Genomic DNA, 19,493 nt, shown 5'->3' with positions numbered 1-19,493 from the left:
TAATCAACGTTGATTTTGCAACGTTGTTTCACCTTTGACATCATGAATGTTGTTTCACTGTTGATGTCGCGACGTTGTTTCATGGTCTCTCCTTTCAATATGGGTGAGTAAAGGTTGTATGTCAAAGTTAAACCAACATTTAATTATGCTTCGGTTTTGCAAATTGAAACGTTGCTATCATGACGTTGTTTCAGTCTTACCTTTCAACATGGGAGAATACAATTATACATATTACAACGTAGTTTGAATTTGGAACACGATCATGACAATGCTAACTGATTTAGTGATTAACTGTATATTCTGTAGCCTACACTAAAAAAATTATTAATGTCAAATGACTGACAGCAATGGCTTAATTACAAACACATTTAATAAAGAGATAGCACATGCTCAGGATTGTAAAACAAGTTTTATTTTGGAAAACAAAACAAAAAAGTCTAAAAATACTTTCTACATCTGAAAACTTTAACTTGCAGTGTTTTCAAAGTAAAGTAAAGTACAAATCTGAATGGAATACTTAAAAGACAGTTTTTCAAGTAAAACTTAGATGAAATACATTTAATATTTAAAATGTACAGTAACACTAGAAAAAAACTTAGCATCTAAATAAAATGCGACAGTCTTGTGCATTGCTCTAGTAGAGTCCCAGCTCGAGGTCCGTTCTGATGCCATCGCTTCCTCTTTTTCCCTCTTCACTTCTTGTCTGCTCTCTGTACGATCCTGTAGCCCATAAATAAAAGCAAAAACAGTTAAAACTGAATACAAAATAATTTACAAGATTTTCACTTTACTGTTCAATAACAGTCGAGTTGAAAAAGTATTTAACACTATCCATTCTAAAACACGTTATGTATTCAGATATAAATGTACAATATCAAACTTCACAAGCAGTTCTTCAGAGCCCCAAGGTGGAATTGATTGCTGCTTAATATTAAAGGTCACTTTAAAATTAATTTTTGATATGTTTTAGCTTACCTTAAGGGCATCCAAGATGTAGTTGTCTTTGTTTCCACAGCATTTGAAGAGTTCAGATGCAAAAGCCTCTAAGTGCCATTTGAAATTTTCTTCTAAAATGATCATTTTTATCAAGCTTGTATATTTAAGTTCACTAATTTCACTTTAATGGCAATGAAGATTACCTATTAATTGTCATTTAAGTGAAATTACTGAACTTAAATATACAAGTTTGATAAAAATGGTCATTTTAGAAGAAAATTTCAAATGGCATTTAGAGGCTTTTGCATCTGAACTCTTAATTTTCAATTTTGACATTTTTAGGTCAAACCGTTCTTGTCTTTCAGTCATATAATGGAGGTCTATGGTCACCACCTCAAAGAGCATGCACAGAGAAGTCCAAATTAAACATGATTTAATGACTCGTAAATGTAAGTACACAATGATGGCCTAAGACACGAAAAGAGCGGTTTGTGTGAGAAAATTTAATTTGGACTTCTCTGTGCATGCTCTTTGAGGTGGGCCCCATAAATCTCTATTACACGACTGACAGACAAGAACGGTTTGACCTAAAAATGTCAAAATTGAAAATACTGTTGAAACAAAGACACCATCTTGGATGCCCTTGAGGTAAGATAAAACATATCAAAAATTAATTTCAAAGTGAACTATCCCTTTAAACCGTGATTCATTTTTCAGGATTCGTTGAAAGTTCAAGAGAAAAGCAATTAATTAAAAAAAAATAGATATTTTGCATTACTATAAATGTCTTTACGGTCACTTTTGATCAATTTAATGTGTCCTTTCTGAAGAAAAGTATTTCTATTTTATATATATATATAAAAAAAAATCATATTGACCCCAAACTTTTGAACGGTAGTGTACATTTTTATTAAATTGAGTAAAATCATATCATAAAAGGTTGATGAATGCATACCTGAAGTGATAGCAGCTAAAGAAAAATCCTCCACCAAATTGCCAGTAATCATCTGGATCCTTGGTGAGTCTGGAAGGGGAAACAAGAAATGATTCAATGAAAAGCCCTAAAAAAGCAGGATTTTTTTTTTACCATTCCATAAACAATCTTAAAATGTATTTAATACTACAAACGTTTGCCATTATAACACATTCACACAACATGAACAGAGTACTGTCATCTTTGAGACTGTTAGTTATTACATGATTAAAATGTAAACGCACATTTAAAGCATGGCAATCCCATCAGAAAAATGTATATCGTAGAAAGGGAAGCACACAAAAAAGCCAACTGGTACATCAAAATTAAGCCATAATATAATGTTACCTGCAGCCTTTATCCTGTTATGACATGTCTGAGGGTCTTTCCCTTACTGTTTTCCAGGACTGATGAAGGTAGGTGACATGACCTTTCACTGCGGCACTTCATAGGAAGAAAGACAAAAGTACAAAAAGTTACTTAGACTTTCTATCAGTAAATGTCTTTCTTTGATGATGAGAATCATACTTTATTAATCCCAGTGTAGGTTTTCAAAAGAGTGTGTAAAATTGACAAGAAACAAAACAAAAACAACTTACTGTAGTTGGTGGATTTGTCTCTATTTGGGTGTTCTCTCCCCGAAAAAATCGTATTCCAATGCTTGACCTAAAAAATATAAACAAATATAATCATTGGCAGTTATCAGTGTTCTAAGAGGTTAAATAATGAAAAATGTCGTCTTACCTGAAGTGATTTCGCCAGTATTTTTATAGACCACGTAACGTTACGACCCCTTCCTCTGTTCACATTCCAGCTTTTGTCCTTCATTGACATATCACAACTCAAATTCGCTCAAAATAAGAATTTACCAAAAATTTATTAAATAATCCGTGTCCGACCGGGGAATTACAGTTTTTCTCAATTGCTTAAACACTATAACCAGGCTTTTGAACTAAAATTTCAAAACCATAATGCCATTTATCAAAAAGCACACCCATTTCCCTAAACTATAAACACTATTCCCTGTTTTGACACATGAATCAGAATTGTTGAACAATCACTGCAAAACTCTACACACAAATCCCTTAATTTCTCATTGCCTAGACCATGTGGTCATTTAGAAAGCACTAGCATTCAATATTGTTCACTCAAGTCAGCATAGTTTCAGCTCACTTAGCACACAATTACCCAGATGAAAACACTGAGAGTCACAATTTAACACACATCAATCAGAACTTTCAAGATGCCTAAAAGTGCCAGAGTCAGTTCATCTGAGTTTTGGAACAATGGATCCACAAAGAAATGAAGGAAGAGGACGTGGAGGAAGCGGAAGAGGATATGGTGAAGGAGGAGAAAGACGAGGAAGAAGAGGAAGAGGAGGACGTGGTGAAGGAGGAGGAAGAGGAGGACGTGATGAAGGAGGAGGATATTGTGAAGGAGGAGGAAGAAGAGGAAGAGGAGGACGTGATGAAGGAGGAGGAAGAGGATATGGTGAAGGAGGAGGAAGAAGAGGAAGAGGAGGACGTGGTGAAGGAGGAGGAAGAGGATATGGTGAAGGAGGAGGAAGAAGAGGAAGAGGAGGACGTGGTGAAGGAGGAGGAAGAGGACGTGGTGAAGGAGGAGGAAGAGGAGGAAGAAGAGGAAGAGGAGGACGTAGTGAAGGAGGAGGAAGAGGACATGGTGAAGGAGGAGGAAGAGGATATGGTGAAGAGGAAGAGGAGGATGTGGTGAAGGAGGAGGAAGAGGACATGGTGAAGGAGGAGGAAGAGGACATGGTAAAGGAGGGAGAGGAGGAGGAAGAGGACATGGTGAAGGAGGGAGAGGAGGAGGAAGAGGGGGACGTGGTGAAGGATGAGGTAGAAGAGATGGTGGTGAAGCAGGAGGAGACAAGCAGTCTCAGATGAAATTAGAGCCACTTGAGTTGATCATGTCCTTGTCCATGGCATGACTATGAGGGAGGCTGGACAACGAGTACAGCCTAATTTGAGTCACTTCACCTTCGCCTCCATCATCAGAAATTTCAGGGAGAAAAACAGGAAAACAGGGGTGAGTCAGGCAAAAGAATTTTACCTCTGCTGCCGGGCTAGGGCTAATATAGCCTGTGATGTGGATGTGATTGGCTTGACCCAGACCAAAGGCAGGAGGCTGAGGTGGAATAATCTTTTTTTTTTTTTTTTTTTTTTTTTGTGGTACTGTGTAGTACATGAATGAATAAAAATGTGCCAATGTATCCATTGGTTGTGTCTTTTGTCATGTGAAAAAGTTTGTGAGGAGGGGAACCACAAGTAACATAACTTACCAGTTTTGGAAATGTTGTTTTGAATTTATTAGACCAGTGTGTTAGACTATGTTGTAGTGTGTGTTATTTTGAGGGCTTGTGTGTCCTGTCTGAGGGCAAAGTTTATTTTTTCAGCAAGAGTGAATGGTTTTGAATGTAGAGTTTCATTTTGACCTGAAAATAGGTTGTTTGGGAAACTGAGTGAGACGTTATGGATTTGTGTTTACTGTTTTGAGAATAAGAGGCATAGTTTCAAGAAATGTGTTTAAGCAATCGAGAAAAACTGTAATAATCAGCAGAGCAGCTGTTCATCACCGTCACCGACTCAAACGGTAACGGACGTATTTTCAAACCTAAAATAGGCGCGCATTTTGTCATTGGCCAGTTTCCTGGAAGACAGAAAGATTAACCAATCATGATCAAAGTAAACCGGTGAAACAACCAATAACAGTAGTTTCAGCGTGGTGACGTAAAATGTGTATAGTGTATTTAGTTTTATTTGCAGTCTGTATTTATTTAATTAATTTGTCAAATGGTGTTTTCATGACAGTGTATGATTTAAAAAAAAACAATAAAGCATGGTTGGGTAAGCAAACTTGTAAATCCACACAAAATCACATAAAGCAAAATGTTTCTGCTCTTGAGGTTGAAATTATTGGAGAGTTGTCTATAATGATAATAATTATATTTTAACATATCTATTAAAAGGTTGTATTTTCGGAATATCATTATGCTAATAATGATCATAATAATAATTTATAAGGTAGATATATTATACATTATTTCAACCATATTTCAACGTTGAAGGTCGGTCATATGCCAGCTTGGTAAATATCATATTAGGCAGAAATGTGAAATGTACCTTAGCATATTAGAGGAAGACGCTGATATCTGGATTGAATTGATGCGTGATGTATGCACTTCCACAGCAGTCACGAGTAACAGCAGGAATAGGCGGTTAAAGTTCCCTATCGAGGGAACTCAAACTGCGTCCAAGTGACACTTTGGGGGAACGCCCCTCAGCGTAGCGTCTCTGAAGCATGAATGAAACTAAGCCAATCTCCGATTGGATCAACGTGATGACGTGATGTGTGACGACACATAGGCGGAAGCATATATAAGGAACCGGCACACACAACATGTCAGCTTTCTGTTCTTCAGCTAAGCGCTCTCTGTGACTGTCAGTCTTATTTATTGTTTGTCTGTCTAAGCAAGTATATCTCCCTAAAATCTAAATAATGGCGAGTGTGAATTTCAGGCGGTGTGTGCACCCTTGACCTCGCTACATCACGGGCGGGGACACACACCAACTGTGTACACATTTTCTGGGAATGCAGCACGCGCAGGCAGCTCTCGAGGGAGCTGCTTGCGAGCATTGTGAGGCTTTACCGCTCCGCGTGCTGCGTTCCCGGCTGGCCCTTTTCAATGAAGAGGGTCAGCCTCGTGAGCCCCGTGGTGCGGGACCCGCGTCCGCCGAGGCGGCGCGGCGACGCTCTTCATGGGGCTCGCAAATGGATCTGTCTGGGGATCCCGAGGCTGCTGAGGCACCTTCTCGGGATTCATCGGACAGTTCCGATGCCCTCGAGCCTCGCGCAGAAGCCCGCTCGGCGGCTTCTTCTGCGCGAGTCGAGGATCCGATGCTTGAGCTGTCTGCTTCCGAGGAGGTGGACGTGCTCAGCATCGAAGGGGGCGGGGACTTCGGGGATGACTCGCCACCCCGTGTCCCCGCATATGAGGAGCTGGTAGAGGTTGTTTCCCGTGCAGTGGCTCATTTAAAGATCGATTGGCCACAAGAAAAGCAGGAAGTGCAAGTTAAAAGCAAATTAGATGAGCGCTTCCTGCAGCACAGGGAACAACCTCATCATCGGGGCTTACCGTTTTTTCCCGATTTGCATACTGAGGTGTGTAAATCGTGGAAGAAACCCCATTCTTCTCGTGTTTCCAATCCCACTCTATTAAAATATAGTAATATCATGGGGGCACGAGAGAATGGTTATGGGATGATGCCGCGGGTTGAACAGCCTTTGGCTAATTATTTATCACCTGAGTCGGCATCATCCTTTAAAGCCCCGGTGCTGCCCACCAAGCCATGCAGAGAAACATCTTCACTGGTAGGCAGGGCATATATGGCTGCGGGTCGGGCTGGTGCGAGTCTTCACACCATGGCGCTTCTCCAAGCGTACCAGGCCGACCTTCTTAAGGATATTGATGAGGGCGAGGGACCAACTCCGGAGGATGTGGCGGAGTTGAGGAAGGTCGCTGATTTGTCTCTCCGAGTCACCAAAGAGACGGCCCGCGCTGTCGGTCGCTCCATGGCGGCAATGGTGGTCTCGGAGAGACATTTATGGTTAAATCTGACGGGCATCAGGGAGAAAGACAGGGCTTTCCTCCTTGATGCCCCGATTTCGCCTTCTGGCCTGTTCGGCGACGCTGTTAATACCGTTGTCGACAGGTTTCAGGAGGCGAAAAATCAATCAGCGGCCTTCAAACAATTTCTCCCTCGTCGCTCAGTATCCAGGAAGTCTGCCCCCAGTGGGCAGTCGCAGCCTCAGCCAGGTACCAGCTCCTCCACCTACAGGCAGGTTCAGAGAGAGAGCGTCGCGTCTAGAGCCCCCCCTCAAGGAGCTTGGGGGCATAGACGGCGCTCTCAATCTAAGCCGCAAGCCAAGCAGGGCGACCTGAGGGCCGTCCTGCAGGCTAAGAAAACATCTAAGAGGTCCTAGCAGTGCTAGGATCTCTGCGGGCGGCCCCACCCGTGATGGAGCGACTGAGGTCGTCTCCCTCGCGGAGCCCGCAGGAAATCGATGTTGTTCTCCCGCCGTCAAGTACGTTTCGGGACGCATCGGTTTCCAGCGATCGCAAGCTGCTTTGTCCGCCCCACGAGCCTGCGGACGGGCAGCGATTGCGTTCGCCCATCGAGAATCGTTTTCAGTCCAGTCCTGCCGGAGATTCGTTTCAGGCGGTCGAGAACGAATCCCGATTAATACCCGAAACCAGGCTCGAGAGCCTGGTTCCCTTGGCGAAATATTTCGATGCATGGAAAAATCTAGCGAATATTTCCCCGTGGGCGCTGCGCACGATACAATACGGGTACAGGCTGCAGTTCGGGTTCCACCCACCCAGATTCAACGGGGTGGTCTGGACTGTAGTCAACCCGACGCAGGGTCGGGTATTGGAACAGGAAGTAAACTCCCTGCTGGCAAAGGGGGCCATAGAGCATATTCCTCCACTAGACAGGGAGTCCGGGTTTTACAGCCGCTACTTTATAGTTCCCAAAAAAGATGGGGGGTTGCGTCCGATCATAGATCTCAGATATCTGAACCGCTCTCTGAGGAGATTCAGGTTCAAGATGCTCACTATTCCCATGATCGTGAGTCAGATCCAATCCGAGGATTGGTTCGTCACGATAGATCTGAAGGACGCATACTTTCATATATCCATCCTTCCATCCCACAGGAAGTTCCTGAGGTTCGCTTTCGGGGGCGAAGCGTACCAATATCGGGTACTTCCATTCGGCCTAGCTCTCTCTCCCCGCACATTCACCAAATGTATGGATGTAGCTCTAGCACCTCTGAGGCTCCAGGGCATCAGGGTGCTCAACTATATAGACGACTGGCTGATTCTGGCCCAGTCTCAAGAGCTGGCGGTTCAGCATCGAGATGTTGTTCTTGCCCACATCCAGAAACTGGGGTTGAGACTAAACACGAAGAAGAGCGTGTTGATACCAGCCCAAAGGACTACGTTCCTGGGAGTGGTATGGGATTCGGTCGTAATGCAGGCACGATTGTCGCCTGCGCGAGTCGAGTCCATTCTGGCCACAGTGGCTGGGATAAAGCTAGGCCAAGCCGTCACTGTCAAGCATTTCCAGAGAGTGCTGGGACTCATGGCAGCAGCGTCCAACATCATTCCATTTGGCCTGCTGCACATGAGGGCCCTCCAGTGGTGGTTAAAAACCAAGGGGTTCTCCCCGAGGGGAAACCCGTTCCGCACAATCAGAGTTATGCGCAGATGCCTTCGTTCTCTGGTTATGTGGAAGAAAGCTTGGTTCTTGTCCCAAGGTCCAGTGTTGGGAGCGCATGTCGCCGGAAAACCGTTTCGACAGACGCTTCCCTCACGGGCTGGGGCGCGGTCATGGACGGCCGCTTCACGACAGGCCTATGGCGGGACCATCATTCCTCCTGGCACATAAACTGCCTGGAAATGTTGGCGGTCTCCCGGGCTCTGAGGAGCTTCCTGCCGGACCTCAGAGGTCATCACGTCCTCGTGAGGTCAGACAGCATGTCAGTGGTGGCCTATATAAACCATCAGGGGGGCTTGAGGTCTCGCCCTCTATGCAGACTGGCGCATCAGATCCTCCTGTGGTCCCAGGGGAAACTGTTGTCTCTGAGAGCAACATACATCCCGGGAAGTCTAAATCAGGGAGCAGACGTCCTGTCGAGACAGGGGCTGAGGCCCGGGGATTGGAGACTTCACCCCGAGGTGGTGGAGTCAATATGTCAGAGCTTCGGCCCTGTGGAAGTGGACCTGTTTGCGTCTCGAGAGACGACCCACTGTCCGCTGTGGTTTTCCCTCACCCCTCCAGCCCCACTGGGGCTGGATGCTATGGTGCAGACGTGGCCGAGGCTGCGTCTGTATGCATTTCCCCCGATCGCTCTGCTCCCAGGAGTTCTGGAAAGGGTCCGTCGCGACGGGATCAGTCTACTGTTGGTAGCCCCGTTGTGGCCGGCCCGAGTATGGTTCTCGGACATAATATTGCTCCTAGACGGCCCTCCGTGGGAGATTCCCCTCAGGAGGGACCTGCTGACACAGGCGGGGGGCTCAATATTTCACCCTCGGCCGGAGTTATGGAAACTGTAAGTCTGGCCCCTGAGGGGGCACAGTACCTAGAGGCCGGCCTGTCAGCTGGAGTAGTGGAGACCATACTCAGCTCTAGAGCTCCCTCCACGAGGAAACTGTATGGTTTAAAGTGGAATGTGTTTATTGATTGGTGTAGGAGGCGTGAGGTTGACCCAGTTAACTGCCCAGTGGCTTCAGTGCTGGAGTTCCTCCAAGATCGCTTCTCCTCTGGTCTTACCCCGTCCACGCTCAAGGTGTACGTGGCTGCCATTGCGGCTTTCCATGCTCCGTTGGGTGATGGGTCTCTGGGGAGACACCAATTGATCGTACGTTTCCTCCGTGGAGCTTGGAGGATGAGACTAGTGTTGTCACGGTACCAAAATTTCAGTATTCGGTACCAATACCAGTAAAAATTCACGGTTCTCGGTACCAATTTCGGTACCAAAGCTTAGTTTAAATTTACATATATTTAAGTGTTTATCACGGTTACAAGTATGGAAACTGTACATTTGTATTATAAACACTTTAGAAAAAAATTAGATAAAATGACCTAAAATAAACAATAGTATGCACTAACACATTTTTAAAGTTGTTTGTAAAGTTCTAATCCGTTAACATTTATTTAATGCACAATGAATGAAGTGAACAAACATGAACAATCAAGTGTTTCTATTAAATAACATTTACAAACATTAATTAATGTTGTAAAAATATATTGTTCACTCAATGTGTTGATGTGAAGTAGCTAATGTTGATAAATGGTATCTTATTGTAGCATTACCAAACTATAGGCTACAGGAGAAAAAACATGTTTTATTTGATTTGACTGTACTTTTATTTAATCTAAAACTGCATTCATATTTAATTTTGAAAAGGCTTTTTAAAACTGCTGAGTTATAAAGGCAAGAATACGCCTAGATCTGGCACTGACATTAAATGACATAAATAGGGATGCGTCGATACTAATACCAACGCGGGCTCCAATACCAGTACCACCTGGCTCTCTAGCCCACCTTTAGGCTTTTACAAATGTGGCAACTGTGCGCAATGCTCCAATTCGACCAACACCAAAGATTTTTCACATCCACGTACTGGTAAGAAATATTTTATTTCTTCATTTATTAATTGTAACAGCACTCACGTAATATACATGCTAAAGTGTCCCTGCGGACTGGTGTACATTGGTCAAACAAAACGTCAATTGAAACTAAGAATAGCTGAGCACAAAACAGCAATTCGCACTCAGAACTTAACTTATGCCATGGCAAGGCATTATAAGCAGGCCAATCATGGTTCCCCTGCATCTTTGAAGTTTTGGGGAATTGAGAAAATTTCTCCCCCATGCAGAGGTGGTGATATTATTAATAAACTTCTATGCAGGGAAGCGTTCTGGATACATACGCTCAACACTCTTGAACCTTTTGGTTTAAATGAAGAATTAAACTTATCATGCTTTTTGTAATTTCTGTGAACAAAAAATGTTTGTGGTTTTGTGAGTTGTAGATGTTCCCTTGATACTATGTGGATTCCATACATGTTTCTTATTTTTACTTTTCATACATGTTGTTTTTTTTGTTGTTGTTTTTTTTTGATGATTTTTTAATGATTGTCTGAGTGTGGCACCTTGGCTTGGATGAGTGCGCCCTGGGCGAGTCACGCCCCCTTTACGTATAATCACACCTGTTGATGATCCTTATTAAGGGCTTCATTACTCATTTTCTCCAAGGACTCTGATGAAGATGTAGTTGTACATCGAAACGTTAGTCAATTGTTGCACCTTTAATAAATTTGCTCTTAGAAGATCTGTGCACCGGTGTTTCTCCCGTTCTGCCAGTACTCTGGTGTTGGTTGGATACTACTGTGCTCATGTATTAATAAAACTACCCCGAAACCACTTTAGAGGCCGTTCACATATCGCGCATGTTTTTTTTATTATATTTTTGTGCGTGCTTATTCTTTCCAAAGCGCTTGCTCTCACGCGGCGTCTGTCGTTGCTATGCAACGAGTTTTTATTATGAGCGCGCTTGCCTCGCGCCTATATTTGAAATTGCGAATTTGCATGTAATCGGCCTCTTATATTTCTCTTATACCTCTTATATAAAATATTTCCATATGTGGCTCTTTCCTCCTTTCGTGTCAACAAGTGGATTCAGAGAGAGAGAGACATATCAGCGTTATGAAGAGGACGCAACTGTGCACCTTTCAGACAGCGCGTCTAGAATTGAAACCTGGTATTCGGTACCTAGAAAAGCTGGTACCGTAACATTTTTTTTTTTTAGTACCGACTTGGTACCGAAGTACCGAGTTTTTTGACAACACTAGATGAGACCTTCGGCTCGTACCAGGGTTCCCTCTTGGGACCTGGCAGTAGTTCTAGAAGGATTGGCTGAGGCCCCCTTCGAGCCACTGGAGTCGGCTGAGGCCAAGAACCTAACGCTGAAGGTCGCTTTTCTGTTGGCCATCACTTCTCTGAGGAGGGTGGGAGATCTTCAGGCGCTCTCCATATCTAACGAGTGCCTGGAGTTTGCTCCAGGCAACATTAAGGCCATCCTTCACCCTAGGCCTGGCTATCTGCCTAAGGTGCCATCTAATGTGGCACGGCCTACGGTTCTGCAGGCATTTCATCCCCCACCTCACCTGATGGCGGATGAGGAGAGACTTCATAGGCTCTGCCCTGTCAGAGCACTAGGGATATATATTCAGAGGTCCTCTTCATGGCGGAAGGCGGACCAGTTGCTGGTATGTTTCGGGTCGCCCAAAAAGGGGTTTCCGGCCTCAAAACAAACCATCAGCAACTGGATTGTCAATGCGATTTCCACAGCTTATCAGGTGCGCGGTATGCCTTCACCTTTGGCTGTGAGGGCCCATTCCACTAGAGGCATAGCATCCTCTAGGGCCCTTCTCGCAGGGGCCCCCATCCAGGAAGTCTGCGATGCAGCTGGATGGGCTACCCCACATACCTTCATTAGGTTTTACAGCTTAGACATTCCGTCGACACCCGGCTCTCTTGTGCTCGCGTCCTGAGTGTGCCTGTGAGCAGCTTCACACCAGGACAGGCAGGGCGCAATGTGGCGTAGTGGGTACTCGTTCCCCCAAAGTGTCACTTGGACGCAGTTTGAGTTCCCTCGATAGGGAACGTCCTCGGGTTACGACTGTAACCCTTGTTCCCTGAGAAGGGAACGAGAACTGCGTCTCGTGGCCACGCCTTCCCCTGCCTGGGAGCGCTTGCTTCATCACAGAAGCTGACATGTTGTGTGTGCCGGTTCCTTATATATGCTTCCGCCTATGTGTCGTCACACATCACGTCATCACGTTGATCCAATTGGAGATTGGCTTAGTTTCATTCATGCTTCAGAGACGCTACGCTGAGGGGCGTTCCCCCAAAGTGTCACTTGGACGCAGTTCTCGTTCCCTTCTCAGGGAACAAGGGTTACAGTTGTAACCCGAGGACGTTTTTTATGCTTAATTTGAATTGATGACAGTCACGAGACCGATTACTCGATCCAATCACGTTGATGGATAAAAATAAAATTAAAACAAGTAACGAGTAACGGCCACAAACAGAAGAAAAATAGCAGAGAAAAAGTACCGATACATCACTAAAAATATACTCAAGTAAAAGTAAAATTACACAATTTTAAACTTACTCAAAAAAGTACAATTTCTGAAAAAAACTACTTAATTACAGTAACGTGAGTATTTGTAATTCGTTACTTTACACCCCTGGATAGGGGAGAGATCAGTGCGTCATCAAGTAGGGGTGTGTCCACGAAAGTCATCGAGCCCTGTTTTAGCCCCGCCCAAAAAATCTGTAAAATAGCAATGGTGAAAAACTGTTTAACGGTCTAACTCCACATTTCAGTACTTCACAGTTCAGTAGAGAGAGAGAGAGAGAGAGAGAGTAACCTAATACTGAAGCTTGTTGGTTTAATTACAGTGAAGTTATCACCTCATTGCTGAGAAATATACAGGTCCTTCTAAAAAAATTTGCATATTGTGATAAAGTTCATTATTTTCCATAATGTAATGATAAAAATTAAACTTTCATATATTTTAGATTCATTGCACACCAACTGAAGTATTTCAAGTGTTTTATTGTTTTAATACTGATGATTTTGGCATACAGCTCATGAAAACCCAAAATTCCTATCTCAAAAAATTAGCATATCATGAAAAGGTTCTCTAAACGAACTATTAACCTAATCATCTGAAACAACTAATTAACTCTAAACACCTTCAAACGATTCCTGAGGCTTTTAAAAACTCCCAGCCTGTTTCATTACTCAAAACCGCAATCATGGGTAAGACTGCCGACCTGACTGCTGTCCAGAAGGCCATCATTGACACCCTCAAGCAAGAGGGTAAAGGCCCGAACACACCGGGACGAATATCAGCGCGCGTTATTCTTCAGCATTTTTCAACGCGTTTTTTGTGTTCACACCTAAGCGTTTTTCGCTGACGATGAGCTGAGTGAGCGTGCAAATTCATTCCCTGACTTTAGATGGCGCTTATTGTTAAACAGAAATAATAATAGAATACTATACTAGGGTGATCATATTCATGTCTCAACATGTTTTATTATGACAGATTAAAAAATAATGATTGAAATAATGATAGAAATAATGTCTTCTGTATTAGAAAAATAAATAAATAATAAATAACTAAAAGAAATGCCTCCAAATGTAACAAAAAATAGCTCTCACAAACTTACAAAAACGAAAAGAAAAAAAAAATCTATTTATATCTTTAGTTTTCATCCTCTTTATCCTGTTTTTCTTCCTCATCCACCTTGTTTGCCCATCTATATTTTGCTGTAGAACTGATCTTTCCCAGCAGTTTTTTTGAAAACCAGGACATTTAACAGTTACATCATTTAAAAACAGCCAGGACGGCCAGGACAGGACGTGGAAACAGGACATGTGTAACGCAAAGTTGAGATGTTGCCCAGAGAAAAAAACATAGCACTATTTGTCGGATGAACAGATGCACGAGAGACGAGAGTTGTCGTATTTCCCCGCGTTTAATAAAACCACTCAAGCGTACACTCGTCCTCATACATGGGGATCGAGCGAGAAAAAAAAACACAAACAAACATCCAACTCTGGTCACAATAGAAAAATAAAAGAAAGAATACAAAGAGTTGGCAGAGCGGTTGTCTATCTCCTCTCCTCACTTGTCAAAATCTAACTGACACTACGCACACTATGTGCAGTTCTCATCTCAACTCAGATTTCTATAAAGCACAAAGTGACCGTTTTACACATGTCCCGGGAAAACAGGACTGTTGGTCACCCTACTTTTATTACAGAAATACTTATATAAATATTATCATATAGCTCGTTATGCTCCGTGACCAGCAGCTCAACATTCATCTTGCCCATAGGTATCTTGCCATAGGCTATATCTTCTTCGCCATATGTTTGCTCGGCAAGACCGTTTTGTGTTTGAGCACCCCCAAGTTGTGTTTTACTGTAACTTCAGAAGGACACGTGAGCAAAACGGCCAATCTTGTTGGCCGGATAGTTTTTGATGCAGCGCGTCAAACAAAAAAACGAACCCGAGGTGTTTTTTTAAAAATGACGCTTTTGCGCGTGCCGTTTTTCGCGCCGGTGTGCACACTCACATTGGCACCCATTGTTTAGTCACGAGGCGTTAAACGTCGACGAATATCGCCCGCGAAATTCGTCCCGGTGTGAACAGGCCTTAAGACACAGAAAGACATTTCTGAACAAATAGGCTGTTCCCAGAGTGTTGTATCAAGGCACCTCAGTGGGAAGTCTGTGGGAAGGAAAAAGTGTGGCAAAAAACGCTGCACAACGAGAAAAGGTGACCGGACCCTGAGGAAGATTTTGGAGAAGGACCGATTCCAGAGCTTGGGGGACCTGCGGAAGCAGTGGACTGAGTCTGGAGTAGAAACATCCAGAGCAACCGTGCACAGGCGTGTGCAGGAAATGGGCTACAGGTGCCGCAATCCCCAGGTCAAGCCACTTTTGAAGCAGAAACAGCGGCAGAAGCGCCTGACCTGGGCTACAGAGAAGCAGCAATGGACTGTTACTCAGTGGTTGCATGTCATTCGGAAATCAAGGTGCCAGAGTCTAGAGGAAGACTGGGGAGAAGGAAATGCCAACATGCCTGAAGTCCAGTGTCAAGTACCCACAGTCAGTGATGGTCTGGGGTGCTGGTGTTGGTCCACTGTGTTTTATCAAGGGCAGGGTCAATCCAGCTAGCTATCAGGAGATTTTGGAGCACTTCATGCTTCCATCTGCTGAAAAGCTTTATGGAGATGAAGATTTCATTTTTCAGCATGATCTGGCATCTGCTCATTGTGCCAAAACCACTGGTAAATGGTTCACTGACCATGGTATTACTGTGCTCAATTGGCCTGCCAACTCTCCTGACCTGAACCCCATAGAGAATCTGTGGGATATTGTGAAGAGAAAGTTGAGAGACGCAAGACCAAACACTCTGGATGAGCTTAAGGCCGCTATCGAAGCATCCTGGGCCCCATAACACCTCAGCAGTGCCACAGGCTGATTGCCTCCATGCCACACCGCATTGAAGCAGTCATTTCTGAAAAAGGATTCCCGACCAAGTATTGAGTGCATAACTGAACATAATTATTTGAAGGTTGACTTTTTTTGTATTAAAAACACTGGCCGGATTAAATATGAAATATTTTTGAGATAGGAATTTTGGGTTCCCATTCAGGGAACTTCGAGCTGCGTGTAACCGCAATGGGGAACGCCCCTGCGTGAAGAGTCATGAAGCACGTATGAAATCAGTCCAATGGCGAGACGGAACGTCATAGGCGGGGTGACGTATCGACCAGGAAACTATAAAGCACCCTAAAAACACAAGTGCAACAGCTTCTGAGTCTTCAGCAAGCGCTCTATGTATGAAAATCCTTTTGTCTGTCCAAAAAGTATTGTGAAAATGTATTATGGCGAGCAAACAGCAGCAGTTCAGAAAGTGTGTGCATCCCTGCCCTCGCTACATCACGGGTGGGGATACACACGATCTGTGTGTTGTCTGTATGGGAGTGGAGCATGCACAGTCAGCTCTCGAGGGGGCTGGCTGTGAGCATTGCGAGCGTCTGCCCATAAAGACGCTCCGCTCCCGCCGGGCACTCTTCGAGGAGAGTGGTTCGGTGCGCGTTTCCCGCGGTTCGGGTCCCGCTGCTGCCGAGGCACAGCGAAGGCTTGCGTCGTGGGGATCGCAAATGGATCTATCAGCGGGGATGGAGACGGGCTCTGCCTTTTCTCTGCCCTTACCTGATAAATCCAGCGCTTCAGATCTCGGTGCGGGGGTCCGCGCTGCGGTTTCTCCTGCCCGGGCTGAGGCTCCATTACTTTAGCTATCCAGTTCCGAGGAACTGGATGTTGAAAGTGTGGATGTTGAAAGTGGATATGGAGGCTTTTGACTCAGTGGAGATCAGGGACTCGCCATCCCAGTCTCCCGCGAGTGAAGAGCTTATGGAGGTTGTGACTCGGGCTGTAGAAAAATTAAATATTGAATGGCCAGTTGAAAAACAAGAGTCTAGAGTGAAGAGCAAATTAGGCGAGAGATTTTTACCGTCTCACTCTCTACCTCCACGCCGGTGTTCGCCCTTCTTTCCCGATCTGCACACTGAGGTGTATAGATCGTGGAATAGACCGGTGTCAGCGAGAATTCTGACGCATCAGACATCAATGTATTCTAATATCGCGGAGTCTAAGAGACATGCGATGCCGAGGATGGAGGAAGTTTTGGCGAGCCATCTTTCTCCTGATACGGCATTGTCTTTTAAAACACCGGCGTTGCCCACCAAGCCACTTAGATATTAAGAGCAGCCCCGCCCGTCGGGCGCAGCAGAAGGAGAGTGTCGCGTCTCGCGCTCCTCCCCAGCAAAACTGGGCCGAGACGCGGCGCTCTCAGGCGAGATATTCCCGGGACAAAACCGATCTGAGGACGGTTATTGGCGTCAGGATGCTGAGGGTGGTCCCCACCGCAAGAGAGGGGTGTTTGCCGCTGAATACGGCGCCCGCTCTCTCTCGATGCCCTCAGGGGCTCGTTCTGCCAACCCTGCCTGTAAGGTGGGGCGTAGACGGTCCCAGCGAGTGTTTCCCGAGGGACGCTCGCTTAGAAAAAAAAAAAAAAAAAAAGGCTGAGGGTGGTTCCCACCGCGAGAGAGAGGTGTTCACCGCTGAATACGGTGCCCGCTCTCTCTCTGTGCCCTCAGGGGCTCGTTCTGCCAACCCTGCCTGTAAGGTGGGGCGTAGACGTTCCCAGCGAGTGTTTCCCGAGGGACGCTCGCTTAGAAAAAAAAAAAAAAAAAAAAGCTGAGGTTGGCCACCGCGCGAGAGAGGTGTTCACCGCTGGATACGGTGCCCGCTCTCTCTCTGTGCCCTCAGGGGCCCGTTCTGCCAACCCCGCCTACGTATCGGGGCGTAGACGGTCCCAGCGAGTATTTCCCGAGGGACGCTTGCTCGCTCAGAGGAAGCGATATAGAATATTCAGGCCAGTTGTTCCCTGCCAGGGCGCCATTACAGGGCACTGTGTCTGTTATTCAAACATCTCCAGAGGCCAGTCTCGAGAGACTGGTACCCTTAGTGAAATTTTTGGTGGAGTGAAAGAGTCTTCCAAATATATCTCAATGGGTCCTGCAGACTATCGAGTACGGTACGCGACCCAGTTCAAGTCACGTCCGCCTCGCTTTCGGGGGTTTTACCCACTGTGGTGGGCTCCAAGCAGGCTCTGGTTATGGAACAAGAGGTGAAAAATCTGTTACTGAAGGGGGCGATAGAATGAGTTCTTCCTCCCGACAGAAACAGGGGTTATTACAGCCGGTTTTTCATCGTTCCAAAGTAGGATGGGGGGGGTTACGTCCAGTTTTAGATCTGCACCTATTAAATCGCTCTGTAGGAGCTCAGATTCAAACTGCTACACTCTCGAGCAGATTGTGTCACAAATCAGGTCCGAGGACTGGTTTGTCACGATAGATCTAAAAGATGCATACTTCTACTTTTCCATCCTTCCACAACTCCGGAAGTTCCTGAGGGTCGCTTTCGGGGGCGAAGCGCACCAATATCGGGTTCTTCCGTTCGGCCTAGCTGTCTCCTCAGGCCTTCACGAAATGCACATTCGCATTTAAACTATATCGACGTTTGGTTGATCCTGGCTCATTTGGAGCTTCAGGCGGTGCGGCATCGAGATGTCGTTCTCGCCCATATCAGAAGGTTGGGGTTGAGACTCAACGCCAAGAAGAGTGTGCTTTCTCCAGTACTGAGGACCACTTTTCTGGGTGTGGTTTGGGATTCGAAGACGATGCAGGCACATCTGTCGCCTGCTCGTATAGCTTCAATTCTCTCAGCTGTCAAGCAAGCAAAGTTAGGCCAGTCGCTCACTGTAAAGAATATCAAATTCTGGGTCTGATGGCAGCAGCGTCCAACGTGTTACCGTGCGGCCTGTTGTACATGAGACCACTGCAGTGGTGGCTCAGGACCAAGGGGTTCTCCCCGAGGGGAAACCCGCTCCGCAAGATCAGGGTCACGCGACGTTGTCTCCGTGCCCTGAATATGTGGAAAGAACCTTGGTTCCTGTCCCTGGGACCTGTGCTCCCTCAGGGACCCGTTCTGCTGAACCTGCCTGTGAGGGTGGGCGCAGACGGTCCTAGCGAGCGGTTTCCCGAGGGAAGCTCGTTTGCTCCGAGGAGCGATACAGAACAGTCGTTAAACCCTGCCTGTGCGCGGTCACAGGGCGCTGTTTCTGTCTCTAAAATTACTCCAGAGGCCAGTCTCGAGAGACTGGTACCCTTAGTAGAATTTCTGGCAGAATGGGAAAGTCTTCCAAATATATCTCGATGGGTCCTGCAGACTATCGAACGCGGGTACGCGATCCAGTTCAGGTCACGTCCGCCTCGTTTTCGGGGGATTTTGCCTACAGTGGTATCCCCCGAGCAGGCTCTGGTCATGGAACAAGAGGTGAAAGCTCTGTTACTGAAGGGGGCGATAGAACGAGTTCTTCCCCCCCCCCGACAGAGAGTTGGGGTATTACAGCCGTTACTTCATTGTTCCAAAGAAGCTAACGATGGACGCCTCCCTCACGGGCTGGGGGCGATCATGAGTGGTCGCTCGGCCCGGGGTCTGTGGACTTTCTCCCAGACCTGAGGGGTCACCATTTTCTTGTCCGGTCAGACAGCACATCGGTGGTCTTTTTATAAACCATCAAGGGGGTCTGCGCTCATGTCCATTATTCAGGCTAGCGCCAGATCCTTCTGTGGGCCCAGGGGAAGCTTCTTTCTTTGGCGATTATATATCCTAGGATATTTAAATCGGGGAGCAGACATCCTGTCGAGGCAGGGGCCGAGGCCCGGGGAGTGGAGACTCCGAGGTGGTGGAGCTCCTATGGAGTCATTTCGGTCATACCGAGGTAGACCTATTTGAATCCAGGGACAGAGACACTGCATGCTGTGGTTTCTCTGTATCCACCAGC

General features: G+C 45.8%; 1 long non-coding RNA gene across 1 annotated transcript; it reads right to left on the bottom strand.

The window, feature by feature from the left end:
- Positions 1-594: 594 nt before the first annotated feature.
- Positions 595-2,580, bottom strand: LOC120464267 (uncharacterized). Its single transcript, XR_005618658.2, has 4 exons — positions 2,509-2,580; positions 2,258-2,353; positions 1,892-1,960; positions 595-720 (listed from the first exon to the last, which is right to left on the bottom strand). It is a non-coding gene; the product is annotated as an uncharacterized LOC120464267 (long non-coding RNA).
- Positions 2,581-19,493: the final 16,913 nt, after the last annotated feature.

The sequence above is a fragment of the Pimephales promelas genome, chromosome 5 (genome assembly GCF_988280905.1).
Source record: "Pimephales promelas chromosome 5, fPimPro1.hap1.1, whole genome shotgun sequence".
NCBI lineage: Eukaryota > Metazoa > Chordata > Actinopteri > Cypriniformes > Leuciscidae > Pimephales > Pimephales promelas.
Note: the sequence above shows the minus strand (reverse complement) of the source record. Positions and strands in the feature narration are given on the sequence as shown.